The 16,227-nt window shown below is 46.9% G+C and overlaps 1 protein-coding gene and 1 long non-coding RNA gene across 2 annotated transcripts in view; both read right to left on the bottom strand.

Moving 5' to 3' along the window:
• Positions 1-10,465, bottom strand: part of LOC118647140 — a 65,434-nt gene extending 54,969 nt beyond the window's left edge. The window contains exon 1 of the long non-coding RNA XR_004964455.1: positions 1,266-10,465. This is a non-coding gene — a long non-coding RNA (uncharacterized LOC118647140). The remainder of the gene's footprint in view (positions 1-1,265) is intronic.
• The window catches only part of LOC105836801, a 96,886-nt gene that overhangs the window by 73,430 nt on the left and 7,229 nt on the right, over positions 1-16,227 (bottom strand). The gene's annotated exons all lie outside the window — the stretch shown is intronic.

Here is a 16,227-nt window from a genome sequence, read left to right as displayed (position 1 = left end):
CGTTTACCGACTCCCGAAACCGCGGGAACGGTGGCACGGCGTTCGGGATACGCGTTCGAAATAATTCAGCGTCGGTCTCCCCCTCCCGTTGGTGCCTAATCGCGTATTCCCGATGCACGGAGGAGCCGTCCGCCCCCTCTCCCCCGATGCACCGCACGCGCGACACGATCTCTCGACATCACGCGCGCATTAAACGTGCATCGCGTGTTAACGGGTGCGAATGACGCGCGCGCGTTGTTCGTCGTCGTGCCGCGCCCCGAGCCCGCTCCTCGCGACTGCGACAATTTTCGCGGACCTCTTCGCGGTTTCCGCCTTGAACCCCCCTCCCCTTCTGAAAAAACGAAAGTCCAGGTGTCTTATGCTCCGGGCTAAACAAAAGCCTTCGTCATCTCTCTTATTTCCGGGAGAGAAACTTTTTCTTAAATAATGTATTTTTTACTCTCGAAAAATTCCTTTCGGAATATTTTTTTTCTTCAATGCTACGGCTGTGAAATAAGTTTATTTTAACGGTACCTTTCGGTGTCCTTTTAATCACGTGATTATAAAGAAGAGCCACTTGAGTTTTCGATTATTAAACTTGAGAAAGTAGTTGAAAAATGAATTGAATGACATGTAACAATGTTGGAAAAACGATTAAGTATACAAGACCAATTTATGATTATTATATCAGTCAAATCATAATTTTTTTTTTTTTTTTTATGTTCAATTCACGAGAATGTGTACGTAAATGTACGTAGACGAATGCGTCATGTATTTAATGCTAATTAATTTCACATTGTTTCAAGGAAGAAAATAATAAAAGAAGAAAGTGGAATTTAAATTTAAAAGTAATTCCAGGAACTTTCCCGAGTAATAAAATCTCTAAGAAAAACTATAATTTTCAGAATAAAAAAAAGAATTCAAAAAATTTCTGAAAATTCCAGATTGTTCCGATTGGGAACGCTTTGTAAAATATTTCTAGCCTCTTGATCGAATTTAATCCGACACAAATATTCAGATATTTTTATACTCGGTCAAGTACGCCGTTTACGATGTTTTCGACAGTCTGGAGCAAACGATGCTATCAATCGAGCGATATTAACTCGAGTTTGTATTAAACTTTTTTTTTTAAACCATTCAGCAACTGATTTTTCATCCCCCTTCAAACGTTCAGGCGTTAAATTTGCAAACGCATATTAAACCGACGTAAAATAAAAAGGGAAGAACGCTCAGCCTCTCCTTCCACGGGGAAAGAGTCAGTAACGCAAAAAAAAAACACCTTGTACCTGGATAGTAGTAAGGGTGTCCAGCGTGCGAGGGGTGCACGAGCGGATGTGGCGCCCGGAAGTCCATTTTGACAGCTGGTCTCTCGCCGAGCGATGGTACACGACGGTCGAGAACAACGCGGACACGGTTGCGGGGCGAGCTACGCCGAGAGGACGACGGCGGCGGCGACGACAGTTCCGACGGCACGGCGATGCCGACGACGACGACGAGTTTCCTGCGCGAGCCGATCGCGAGGCATCTTCCGCCTGCCGCTCGCCGAAACAACCGTTTCGGTTTTCCTCCCCTCTCCGATTCACGCACACACCGTGCACACTTCCGGCATAAGAAACACACACGTGAGAATCCACGCGACGAGGGATTTAAGTCCGACGACTCCTCCTTCTCTTCCCTTCACCATCCGTGCGAGAGGGTCGTAGAGTCGTCGTCCCGGTGCGATATACCGATCGGAGTATCACCGCCGGCCGGCGCGCATCTTCCTCGCGGATGTGCACCGACGACTGCTGCTGCTGCTGCTGCTCTTGCTCCTCCTCCTTCTGCTCGTCTCCTCTCGTCCACGCGTGATTTACGGCCTCGGGCCCGCGCCGCCGTCGCGGCGGCGATACGCAGGCGCGCGCGCACGCACACGCGCGCGGATGGAGCAGCGCGTCCGACGCGCCGCCGAATCGCCGAGAGGAGCGGCGGCGCCGCCGCGTCCACCTTTCCGACCTTGCGACACGCTGACGTTCGCACCGAGAGGCGCGTTGCTCCTCTCCTCGTCGTCGTCGTCGTCGTCGTCGTTGTCGTCGCGACGGGAAAGTCCCTTCTCCCCACCCCCGCGACGCGCGTGACTACCGTTTGAAATCGCCGGCACCCGGTGGTACGAGAGAGATGCGAGACAGCCCGCGTACTAATCACCACTTAATTGACCGAGACCGACGCGGCAGGCCGTGCCATTACGGCTAATTGACTGAACGCTTCGGCGAGGATGTGTTTTCACGCGGCGCGTCTTTCGCCGCGAGGAGGAGGGAGATACCTGGGTGAGCGCGCGCGCGCGCGCGCGCGCACCCGCGAGAGCGCGAACACCGGTAGGCTCCGGATACCCACGATAGCGAGGGACGACGGGGAGCGAGAGGAAGAAGGAAGGAAGGAAAGAAAGAAAGAAAGAAAGAAAGAAAGGAAGAAAGAAAGAAAGAGAGGTCTTTTGAACGTTGCTCTCCCCCTCTGCGGCGCGTGCGCCCCGTTTGCGCGTAGTAGACCGTCTGGCCCGCCTACGCGGCGTACGAGAGAAAATCCATCACTAACGAGACGACCCACGTCTCCCCCGTTTCCCCCCCGCCGGCACGTCGTTCGCCGACTGGTGTGCTCGGTCGTCACACACGTACGAATCGCGCGCTCCACTACCTCCGTTCCTTCTCTCTCTCTCTCTCCCGTCTCTCCTCGCTCACGTGGCGCACGAACGTAACGACCGCCACGACGCGCGACCCACGGCGGCTGGCACTCGACTGGTGGAGGAGGAGAATCGCGCGGCGGCGGCGGCGAAACGTCGTCCCCCTTCGTACGTCTTCGGGCGCTTCCGCCGCGCGTTTGTCGATCCCTACCACCTGCGGCCGACGACGCGTCCGCCGCGCCGCGCGCGCTTCGACCAAGATCGAATTGCCGGCGGGATATGGAGTAGGGGCGCAGGTCTCTCTTTCTTTTTCTTTTTCTCTCTCTCTCTCTCTCTCTCTTTCCCTCGTCGTGACGGGTCGCTTTCGGCGAGAGCGACGAGCCGTCACACATTATTACATGCATCTTCGCGAATCACACCGCGAGGCAGCGACGATGACTCCTCTCTTTCTCTCTCTCCTTCGGCCCGTTCATCATTCTCGCTCGGGTCACGTAACGCCCGACATGCATCAACTCTCGTATCATGTGGAATTCTCGTGTGGAGAATTTTCTTTTCTCCTCCCCGCCCCCCTCGCCCCTGAAGCTTAAAAGGATTCCTCAATCGGACGTCTTCTGACAAAGATACACGGGTAAACGTATCCCGCATAGTTACGCGGTAATTAAGTAATCTTCGAAAAAATTGTATATTCTCTTGAGCTAAGACTTTATTGGAATTTACTCTGTGGGCTGATATTTTTTGCACAAAAAAATATGAAAGAAAATATAACTTTAAAATACTAGAATACTAAACCATACACACTGACAGAAAGGAATGCTTAACTCAAATAAAATAAATAAACATATTTTATAGAAAATGAATATTTATTTCAAATAAGAAATGTTTTCTAAATTATAGAAAGTATTACTTGTTTTAAATAAGTATTATTGATTTTCTATAAAATATGGTATAATTATTGGTACTATTCGAATAGATATTTATTTGAGTTAAGCATTTTTTTCTGTCAGCGTATTAGAATATAAACTGTTTCCTGCCGATCACGAAGGTTAAATATAAAAGACTGATAAAAATAATAAATACTAATCTTTAAAACATGCATGTCTGAGACGATTAAATTATCTCTCAGAGTCATTTCTTATTACTATCTTATCTATTATTTAAATGTATCACGATGTCTATGCTTCGATCAAAAACGCTACGTTGCACTGACATGCTAAATTATAACATGATTGTTGCAAACGTCAAAATGCGCAGTCTGCATAGAATATAATTATTCCAAAGTTTATTAGGAAGATTATTCTCATCTATAAAAATATTCATTAAAAGAATTTGTCACGTACGCAGTCCTCTTATTTCACAAATATAATTTTTTCGATTCACGAGATACGGAACTCGGTAATTTCTCCATTCATTTTTACAAACTTGAATGCTTATGCATTGAACAATATACTTATTGTCAACAAATTATGTTTTTCGTAAATATTTTCGAGTAATGCGTAAATTACTTGGACGTCTACACATTCGTGCCCATGACTTTCGTTCGATATGAGACTCCATTGGACCTAACGTTGTGTCGAAACGACGAAAACGCATTTCGATAAGAGGTAACAGGGTTTAAGGGGAAACGCGTACAACGCAAGCAACGAAACGCTATACGATCCCGCGATTGAATAAGTAATTCCCGACACGAATGTTGGCCTTTTCTCTGGTGTGTTCCGAGAATCCACGTCAGCCTCGTTTCCTCCTATCACCGCGTGCACCAATAACAATACTCGCAACATACGAACACACCGCCACGTCTCCCATTAGCATCCCCATCGCGCCGGCTATCGCCTCTATAAACACCCGATCGTTTGCAAAATAAGCCTCTTCGTCGCGAGAAACTAGATAAGCGAAATATAATCGGTATATATAAGTCGGAGCCTATAAACTCGTCCTTCTGTTTGAGAGCCCAACGGATCCCGGCTACACAACACAATCCCCATGCCACCCACGTTAAAGGAAAGCGGTCACCTCGCCCCTATACACGGACGAGATACCCCGAAATCTACGGGGGCTAAACGTTTCTCACGAAATTCCCCCTCGATGGAGGAAGAAGAAGAAGAAAAAAAGGAAACGACCCGACGTTCATTCTAGACTCCGAGAGATCTGTCCCCGATGTTCCCGCTCCTTGCCATTCTTTTCGTCTTACGCAACCAGCAGCCTCGAGCCAAAGACGCCAGAGACGAGAGGTAATCTTTCGTTTCTCTTGCTCTCTCTTCTTCTTTTTTCTATTTCTCTCTATCTTTACTCCCCTCCTCCTTCTCTCGCGTTCTACCTACCCATCTTCGTCTCGCTCGCTCGTCCTCTCGGGGCCATCTGGCACTGAAGCGGCACGCGCTGTTCAACCAGTACAAGCCACTCCACCCTCCTCCCCCCTCCCGCCTTCCCTTCCGTCTGCCTCTCTCAGTCGCCGCAGTCGCTCTCTCCGTCACATCCACCCCCTTGCATACGCTGCTCTCTTCACCGAGATCCGAAATCCAACCACTCTGCGCTCCGTCGAAGTTCCGCTCGCGCCGTCAATGCCGTCCTCTCCCCCCCCCTCCCCGCCGCCCCTCGTTTTCGTCGTCTACGTCGCTGTCGTCATCGCCACTTCACCCGGAAACCCGAACGTTAAGGGGGATCGAAACGATGTAAACGCGGGAGAGGCGGGCGAGCGGCGAAACGAGGGGGTTGGGGAGGCAAAAGTCTAACGTGCATGAAACGATTACGAAGTCGGCGGCTTCCTAAATAATTCGCGCGCACGCGCGCGCTTCCGAGAGCGCGTCATCACTTTGACGTACGCGCGCGGATCCGTGCTGTTTATATATCCGCCGTCGCCTACGGATGTAAGCCACGATATAACTTGACTTCCGCGAAGCGCCGATAACTCGTTGAACTCGGCCAACACCCGCGCGCGCTCAGCACGCCATTGTCCGTTAACCCTTTGACGCACACGCCGATATCATCGTCTTTAACTTGGCAGGTGTACATAATTCCGTTGTCGTCATGGAACTATCAAGTTCACTTATCGGACGACTTATTTTATCCCATATATATAATTTTTACGTCACGCGTTAATAATAGAATAAAGATTCACGTGTTATGTATTCATTCGTTTCTTACAAATGTTGCGTAAGATTGTGAAACATTTTGTCCAAAAAACGTTTTTATAAGGCACGTTTATTTTAATTTTGTTTAAAAATTCCTTCAATACAAATAAAAATATTTTTGTGCAGCTTTTTAATGTTTCTTAAGCTATACAATCACAAAGAAAACCCACTTTAGTTTTAATCATTAAATTTGAAAAAAAAAAAATAAAACACGATTTGTAAAAACTGTAAATGGCATGTAACAATTTGTCCACAATGCATAATCCAGTTTATTAAAAATACAAAATTTGATAATCAAATATTATTACATTCGGTTACACTTAAAATTCTTTTTAGTTATATTAACCAAACATCTAATTGGCATTCATTTTACTCAAGTAGCTATTGCCAATCTTTTTTCCGGTGTAAAAATTCAACATTTTTCCTGAGTAATAAGATTCCATGATCTTCACAAAATAAAAAGACAAGATAAAAAGATTTCCTGAAAATTCCTGGTATTCTCGGTAAGCGCACCAAATATATTCCATTACACATATATAATTTTCTATACATGACAATTAACCGCAAGAGTTTTGATCGGTTCGCGTAAATAAACACACGTTTAGGATTTCGCGATTTCGTTGCGAAACCTCCATCATGCATTTTCTCAGAAAATATTTACGATTTCTCTCGCGTACCCATTGCGCTTTAATAATTACGGGGTCAAGGCTGCTACTGCTGCTGCTGCTCGCTCGGACAGAGGTAATTTAGCTTTCCGTTAAAACGCGGTTTTAACGGACGTCACTCGGAAAGATTATTAGAATCCCCGTGTGTCGCGCGCGCGCGCGCCGCTCGGCCACGATGAAAGTTGCACAAGCGTCGTCGAAGCCGCGAAACACAATCCGTGAAACCGTCATAGCCAATCGACGCTAAATAGGCAGTCATTTACCGCCGGGGTCACGTGTGCAACGATCCCAAGGCTGCATATTATATGCTAGTGAGCAAACACTAAAAGGAAAAAAAAAAAAACTTCGCCGAGAAAACACTCGGGCTGACGTGCCTAAAAACGTTGCGCAAATTTTACATTTCGCCCGTCCTCTTCGATTAACGTGCCGCCATTTGCGCAATCCACGAGATTAAAGTCATGTATATATGTATATTACACGCATTTTATTCGCCGATATCGCACCAGGAAGAGACTCCAACGCGACGTCGCGCCGTCGTCGTCGTCGTCGTCGCGTCGCACCGTCAATATTTGCGGGACATGCCTATTCGGCCGTTGCGAGCTAGCTCGGGCGCGATTATCTTATCCGCTCGTAATTTAGCGTGCGGCTATTAGGCCGCAGGAACAATTACCGCCATCGATCTATTTCGGTCCCAAGGCCGAAATTACCGATACGTTAATTCTTGTAAACGGGTAATTAACTTCGCGTCGCGGCGCACGGCCTGCCACCGACAAAAACACCCGCTCCCGCAATAATATCCTCACCCTCTGCCGCGCGCGCGCGCGCGGACGATACGTTTCGCGTATCCGCGATACGCAATTAATTTCCCCCTTTCGCGGGGAGTACACTCGCGGCTATTGTAGCCCCGGCAATCCAATAAACTGATGTGGTCATTAAAGTTGATCGTTAAGCCGATAACAACGTATCGCGCACTTTCAAAGTGGCCACGTGCGCGCGGCTGTGTATTAAAAGCGGCGAGAGATCCGAGCAGGGCGATCCCACCGATATGTATATATAAATATAAGCCTCAATTTTTCGCGATGGAAATCATTCCCCTCCCCCTCCCCCGCCCTCCGCGGCTAGCAACAAGTAAAAAAAAAGGGGGATGGTGTGACGTTTACGTAGGTGGTACGCGGCGACAGAGTAAAAATAACGAGCGCGTGTGCCTCGAGTCAAAGTGGAAAACCAGCGGCGATTTATCGGTGCGGAGTAATTCGATGCGATAACGAAACGTCAGGTCCGCGTAACGCGCGGTATTCGCGCATTTCGCGGAAATAATTTTACTGTCCCGATGCCATCTGTAAATATCGTCGAGAGCGCGCGCGCGCGCGCGCCCGCTTTGTACGCCGCGTTTGCGAGCACCCGCTGCATTAATTGCTTCGCAGTAGGTTGATAATTAACTATTAACGCGCACGCCATATCCCGTGTCGATTACAGCGGTGCCCCGTTATCGATTTCGCTGACATTACGACGAGCACGGCGAGCCGGGCGCAAGAAAGGGAATAATTAAAAGATTCTTTCTCCTCTTTCCTCGGCGGGCGAACGCGCGCGCGCGCGCGCGCGTCTCGTCTCGTCTCTCGATATCAATCTGAAATAATTGCCGAGAAAGAACTCGACGGAGAGCTATCGATCGCAACGTTCTCCGGCATCTAGGATTCTCTCGCCCCCTTCTCCCCTTCTCTCTCTCTCTCTCTCTCTCTTTCTCTTTCTCTCTAGGCGCAACAAGTTTCCGTTAACACTTGCAAAAATTCTACATATTTAACGCCTCGAATTTATTACGTGGCTACATCCCAATCATTCTTGACATTACTTTGTAAAAAACTGACACCTGAACTCTCAAGTAGGAGTGAAATGCTGTTTAATCGCTACTTTTCACAATTTTTTACATTTACCAGAACAAAGTCGACGTCGTGAATATCCCGTATTAAGCAATTTGACACGTACAACAACCTTAGGAAAAAAAAAAAGAGTCTTTTTCAAAAGAACATCATCGCGATCTTGATGATCGTCTTCTTGTGCCTGAGCAAGAACGGCAGGATCGAGATTCGGTTCAACAGATCCGACATTACGTCCTCCACATTTTCCACGTAACCGATCAGCGGATCCTCGTATCCGATGATTAAACCATCATCGTGCGACGTGGCCGCCGGTAACGCAATACGGTTCTCGTTCGGGTGAACGTGCGAGCTCGAGGGACGCGGCGGAATGGGCTCCTCCGGAGTCAACGGGCGATCCTCTTGGTGCGTTACACCGTCGTTCGCGACGGGCGATTTATCGCAGGTGCAACCCGCGTGAAACGGCCCCTTCTCGCAAGGAGGTGCGACGCAGCGGTGAATGGTGGCGGCGGCGGCGGCGGCAGCTGTCGTGGCAGCTTGTACGAGTGTTTCGCGGACAGGACGGTGTTCCATATTCGATGATCAATTAGCCTGTAAGTCGGCGCGATTCCCCGCATGCACGGTGCTGCTCTGCTACGCCGCGCGCGCGGTGACGAATGCCTCCGATATATCTGTTGCTCGCCTGGAGTGCCGCGTGTTCAACAGCTCCCGGCGTGCACTGGTGTTACCGGTGCCGGTGGGACGATATTTATGGCTTCCTCGGGACTTCCGACGCGGAAGAGGTCGGACCACGGCGACGTAGGTAGGCCGATTGCCGAGGATCGAGTGCCGACGTGTTCGACGGTCGCCAGCCGGGGATGATCGATATCAAAGAGCGTCTCGCGTCGGCGTCAATCGGTTAATGTTCGCACTGTGGTTATTCACTCACTATCGTTTATTTGTTTATTACAAGGGGAGCAAATACTCTGCAGTCGCAATGCTTTCCACGTCACGCACGTAGACGACAACGTCTAGGAGTCCGTATACGGTCTGAGCCGTCTCGCGAATCAACGGGCTTAAAGTACGAATTCTTCGACGCGTTGTTCAATCGAACTTGGCCCGAGGACTCTCGATTTTTGAATGTGTCCTTTTGGACGGGTCAGGCTCCTTATGTACGTTTCTGGCTGTTTTCTCGAATTCTTTCGTAGATCCTCGTAGCGTGGCCAAGAGACAACGCCGCGGAGATTCGTGTACCTGCGCGACGGGACGAAGGTTGCCTATTGGACGACGATTGCCCTTTTGTTAGACGGCTATGGTGACATTCCGAACCGACACATAACAGCGCTTAGAAATTTTGAGTCACGTTTACGCATCGTGCATGTGTGCGGATGCAGACGTATGTCGTATACGACTCTCGAATTTTCGATCGTACAAAGAGAGAACACACGTCTATCACGGATTCGGCCTGGAGACGAACTGACAGCGACAGAGAGAAGAGTAAAAAAGAAAAAAAATAGAGAGCGAGAGAAAGAGAGAGAGAGAGAGAGAGAGAGAGAAGAGCGCTACTCGAAACGTATACTTCTATGGATTTTGTCATGGCAAGGTTTAATGCACGACGACTGACGAGTGGCAAAGTGTGTGCGCGAGAGACACACATGCAGGAAAGACTAAAAGAAATATTATCCTCCGCGCGCGCTCAAATTTGTCGCCTCTCATTATCCCATTATTGCGACAGCGACCACGTTATTTTCTTCGAGAACCTTGGCAGCGATATTTTACCACGCATAACTGACAATCATACAAACGCAATGGCGGTGGCGGCGCTCTGACATTTTACCAGGCTCGAGCAGGCGCGCGTGAAATTGTGAAAGAATTCCTGTCTAAGAGAGACACTTGAGAAAACCTATGCATTCCTCGCGAACGTAAATTCCACTCCCGAAGCTACGCGTCTCACAGATCGCGCCACGAGAGAGAGAAGAAGAGAGGGAGATTATTCGGGACGGCAATCAGCCGGCAATCCACGGAAAGTCGATTTCTGAAGGACGTAAAAATTCCTGAAATCCCTCGTTATCCTAAACGATCCCGTCTCTATCCTGTTTCGTCGCTCGGCGCCCTCGTAAAGGGTCAAAGACAGAGAGTGGCCCGGCCACCGTGTCGCCGGCCACTCCACACCCGGGGCGGGGGGGGGGGGAGGGGAGGGAGAGGAGCAAAAAGGAACGGGGACCTATGTGGGAACGGCGTGGTCGCGTAGGGCCCACGCGACATCCCACAGAGCGGCGAGTTAGGCTTATGAGGCAGACAGCCCAACAGCCGACTGTCTGTCGGGCAAAATCAATACGTGGCGGCGACAGGGAACCTTCCCCTCGCCCCTTTCTTTCGCCCCCCCCCCCCGGTCTACCCCGACTGACTGTCCTCCTCCCGACTCCATCCTCCGCGCCTCGGTCGACCCTCTTCTGCTCCCTCGTATCCTCTTTCGGGGTGCCGCGCTCACTTTTTCTCTCATCCTCCCCGAGCAAACGCGCGCTCCCGCCAACCCCATGCGCCCCCCTCCGCCCTCGCCGCTAGCTCGTCATTCACGACCGTCACCCACTCTATAATAGCACGTTGACATTCTCCGGGGGGTTAATAAGCTGTATTATTTTTATCGCGCTCAAACGAGAGCGACTCCGCATACGCATTCATTACGAGCGACTTAACGATCGTGATTAAGAGAAGACGAGCATATTCAAACTAAAATTAGCATACTCGCTGGGGACGTCACGTTGCGACGAAGTTGATACGAGGCCCACGTTTCTTAAAATCTCTCGCTCTTGCTCCGTTACTCAAATAAAATGTATAATTGCCTTATTAGATTTTCAGTAGAAACGAAAGCCAAGCTAAGATTAGTATATCGATGGTAAAGCGAGAAGGAACATCCGTTCCGTGAAAAAGATCATTTGTCGGGCGCGTACGTTTTGACGGACGAATCGAGGCGGAAGAGGGAACGACCGTACGAGAAAGCAGAAAGCGGGGAGCCAACCGGAAGGAAGGTCTATTCGCGGTGAAACGAGCCGTGGAGCCGCCTGCCAAGCTCGCTGCCGCGAGCGGTTCTACCGCTCTTCGCGAGGCAGCCGACGGTGGTTAATTATTAACACGCGCCAAGCCAGAAGCGTACTCCGTTAAGAGAACGCGCGCGCGTCGAGAGGTGATACGTGAATTCGTGGCGTTCGCTCGCGAGGCGTCTAAACGCAGGTTTCACACCGCGGATATCCGATTAAACCGCTCGCGGAACCGCGACACCACCCGGATTCAATTCAACGCATTCAATCTTCGGGAACAATGCACCCTTAAGGGAAACGCTTAATGTCGTGCCGGTGTTGCACGCGCGTACGCGTAGACTACGTAATTTTCGGTACAAAACGTTCGTTTACTTCTACGATATAATAAATGCTTACAAAAAGTCGCTTACAAAAAACTTCAAATTGGACGGCATTCCTTTTCGATATTCTGTGAATCTTTATACTTTGATATATCTCGATAAATAAATTTCAAACTGATATTCCGAATTCCGCTAAGAAATTAAAGAATAAGTTTTCAATCTGACTCGTTTTAAGTGACGCAAATACTGATACCACGCTGCAGTAGCTCGCAAAGTAATATCTAGAGGAAAAGTCGGAGGGTCGATCGGGTCACGCCTTGGCACCGATTACGCGAGACAGCGACGGATAGAGTACACGAGCGAAATCGAGCCTTTTGGCCGCGTGCCTGACTAGAACGGTCACGAGTACATGGTGCCAGTTATCGGGGGGTAGGGGAGGGAGAGAGGGATAAGGAACGCGAGAGGGAAGTCGCCGATGACATTGATATCGATTCCCGCAGGAAGACGACAGGCAGGCAACACGCTTCGCCGGGTACTTTTCTGCCGATTGCTCACTCCGCGAGAGGGAGGAAGAGAGATAGTGCGAGTGAAAGCCAGGAGGGTCGCAGATGGACGTCGTGCACGCAGACGGGCGGGGTGAGAGGGCTGACATCTCGCCCCGTACGTTTACCGTGAAGAGGGTCGATGGGCGAGTGGGCGAGGACGAGAATCGAAGAGGAGACGAGGACCGGGACGGCAGGCGTGTTGACGAGAAACGATGGGGCTGGCTCCCTAATTCGAATTTAGGTGTTGGGCGGGTTGGCAAGTGGGCGCAATGCGGTGTCACGCTGCGGGCGTTTGCTCTTTCTCCTTCAGCCCCTCCTGGCCTCCTCGCCAATCCCCCCTCCCCCTCTTCATCATCCGCCTCCACTCCTCCGCCACAGAGTACGCCGCCGTACTCCACCTTCCGCGCTTTAACCTCCCTTGCTCCAGCCACGCGGGCGCAAGCTCCTCGCTAAGCCCTCCGCTAAGTCCCATCTGACACCTCGAGCGCCACCCCCGGCACCCTCTAAGCCAGATCGACCGACCTTAATCGACCTCCTGATCTCGACGATCGTATTATACCTTGCCTGCGCGCACTTTCTTCCTCCTTTACTCTTCCGATGAGAACGCGACACTCGGGGTTACCACAACGACACACTTCTGCGTTTTCTTGTTACATCTACAGGACGTTCTTTTTTTTCTCTTTCAGTCGCGGCAAATTACCGTCGCGATTTCGCGCTGGATTTCCACCGTGAATTTAGTTACTCGTACGGACATTTGTAACGGATATTTGAAAAATGCAATCGAAAATATATATATGCGCGTGAGACGGATAAATTTGCGTCGAGAAAATTGAAATAATTTTTAGCATTGTAATCAAATTATTAAATAAGTACTAGTGCACTGGTAGTAATAATGATGCTTAAAACGGAAACTTTAAAAGCTAAGGGGGATAGCGTTCATTTTAACATAAGAAGATTAAACCTGGTTATCACCTCTTTTGAAGCGTGCATTAAGAAAAAAAGAGTTTGGCAATAATAGATGTAAATGACTAAGATTTGATGAATGTTTCGATTAAATGTTAATATAATCAATTATTTAGTAATATTTCGGTAACTGGTTACTATTATCATTCAATTACTATTAATACAATTACTAAATATTACTAATATTTGATTATATTAGTCAATCATTTAAGTTATTTCACCAAAACTACTACTAAACTCTTTTTTTTTCGGCGTGCCATAAACAGTTGAGAAGAGCATTATTTTGCGTGGTTCGTAATTTTTGATGCTGCGATAAATTATAGTTGCTACGAACGTGACATTGCTTTTAACAATGCTGAGTGCATCATTAGATATATATATATAAAATGCTTCATTGCAAAGTTTCGTAAAACGGAAGTTCAAAATGAAGAAATCAGTCATTCTTTTATCAACAGTGATTTTCCACAAATGGACGTTACGTTCGCAATAATGATACTTAAGCATCCCGAAACAGTCACGCACAGCGCGAGCTTATAATAGCGCTAAAACGTTTGGTATGTTAAACGGCAGGATTTCCGGCATATTTCACAGTGCTTCCGATATAAACGTATAACAAATAAACAGGGCATAAAGTTACATGTATTATCTTTTTTTTTTCGCGATAAAATTTTTTTCACGAAATATTTATTTTCTCGGTGTAATCGTAACGTTTGGGCGAAATTAAAAAAAATCCGTAGTTTTTTTTACACAAATCTTTGTCGATAATTTAGCAGGTTGAAGAGGATGCGTAAAGAGGTAGGCGCGATAGCGTTGTGGAACATCCTGTACGGGAAGGTTACTTGGTTAATATATTTTTTACAAGCTTGTCTTGCGGCCGGATTAAAAAGGCGACTTCAACGGCCTGCTCGAGTGCAACTTTACGACTCCTAAATGGCAGGTTTGCACGGTGGTCTCACGCGTCCAACGACGTAAACTCGAGGAGACGTGCCTTCCCCTGTGCTACAGGGGCGTACACGCCGCCGCTAAAGTCAGAGGGGGGAAAAAGGAAGAGCACGAACCGAAAGTGTTACAGGCTAACAGCAACAAAGCCGCAAGGGAACCTTTCGCGGCGAGAAAGCTTTTCTCGGGCGAATGCGCGCGGTGTCAGCGAATCAAAATGTAGCGAATAAAAATGTAACGTGCGCCTCGCGCACGACATTCCTGCGTTAATCTTTCGCGGTCTAAAATTTGATACAGTTAATACACGTAGATACGTAAACATACGAATTATTGTTTAAATGTATGTAAATTGATCGCACCGGTACATTTGAGGTACACGTAAAATGTCATCACAAGCATATAATTACGAAAAGTAATTACACGAGGTATGTGTGTATATATACGTGTTCCCAATGGAGAAAAGATATTGCTCGTAACTCGAGACACGCTTAGAGAAGGTTCGCAAAGATAAGGGAAGAAAAAAGGGAGACCTAAACGATGAGAAAAAAAAGAATCGGAGAACGAGCAGTGGAAAAAAAAGCAGCGAAAATTCGCTCGAACGCAAACCATCAGAGAGTGTGTTCTTGGATAGCTCTTCACCGCCAGTCTCCTTTTGTCTGTCGGATTTTTAAGAGCACCACTCACATCTCATCCACCCTCCCTCTTCCTTACAACACATCCGTTCGCTTTCCATCGTACCTTCCGCCCCGCCGAGTCTTTGTACAAATACGCACATGTACATGAATATATTTCTATATGTACTGGGTGAGGAAAAAATAAGGAACTGATAAAATATCCCAAGATTAGGACACCAAGAGAACAATGTTTCGTACAAAAGTTGTTAAATTTCAATAAATGCATAAAAATACCCACTCAACCTTGGGATATAAAGATTTTAAAATAAAAATTTAAATTTTAAATGGTAATTCCCACTTTTCATTCGATGTTTGTGTAGCTGACATCTTTTCAAAATGTAATGAAATTCTTTTTGGTTAAGCAATTACCGAAATATGAATTAACAAAGAGTTCAAGTACCGCTAACATTAACATTATTTAAGATGTATAGCGCGTGGAAGTAGCTCGTTTAAATTTACACTTCTTTTGTGTGTGGGGGGGGGGGTGCGCTCGCGTGTTGTCAACAGAGATAAGAATCCCACGATTCGTCACTCGCGTAACAATTTAATGACTTTAAACCTTCAGGTATCAAGCGGATATCATTATCAAAAAAACTCATCTTGAAAAATATGTAATCAAAAAGAACTTTATTGTAATATTTTGAAGAGATCTTGATACCACCTACGAGAATATTGAATAAAAAGTAGGTTTTATTTAAAATTTTAAAATTGATATTGAGAACGCGTACATACATACGCTTAAGAATGGGTATTTTGAAGCATTTGTTGAAACCCTACAACTTTTGTATTGAACATTTCTACCTTGTTTTCGAGATATGTTATTGATTTCTATACTTTTTCTTTATCCTGTATATGTTTATATGTATGTATGTGTGCGTACGTGTATATATATATGTATATATGCACATGCAATATATGTAAATGCCACTCTCTAAGTGTACGGGCAGCGAAATCAAAAGGCGCTGCTTCCCGTTTTAACACCGATCGGTACAACATTTTTGCATTTCATTAACTACTTCATTTTATTTTAGAATAAAAAATATTTATATATTTATCAATGAACGAAAATTCGGAGTGCAAGAAATACGATTGTTATTGGTAAATATTGGACATTATGATCAAGACAACAAACTCGTGAGTTGCTTCATTTAGTTTTTATGAGAGAAAGCTTGCAAACGGGAAGAGATAAGCGTCCAGTTAAAATCTCAAAATTACGAAATATATATATTTAAGGAAAAAACAGCAATGTCGAGAATATCAATAAATCTCCATAAATTTATTAAATATCGATATTTTCTAACAAATTTTTCATGATATTTAAATATCTAAGAATCGTTAATTATGACAATCCTATAATTTCACATATATAGTTTCAACTATGCAATTAAAAAAAAATATTAAAATGAGAAGTTTAAAGGAATTAGTCGTTCTGCGCGAATTCACAGCAGAATAGTTTCAATTTAAAAAGTA

Source organism: Monomorium pharaonis, chromosome 8 (assembly GCF_013373865.1).
Source record: "Monomorium pharaonis isolate MP-MQ-018 chromosome 8, ASM1337386v2, whole genome shotgun sequence".
NCBI classification, from domain to species: Eukaryota; Metazoa; Arthropoda; class Insecta; order Hymenoptera; family Formicidae; genus Monomorium; species Monomorium pharaonis.
The sequence above is the reverse complement of the archived record's forward strand: the minus strand, read 5'-3'. Positions and strand labels throughout refer to the sequence as shown.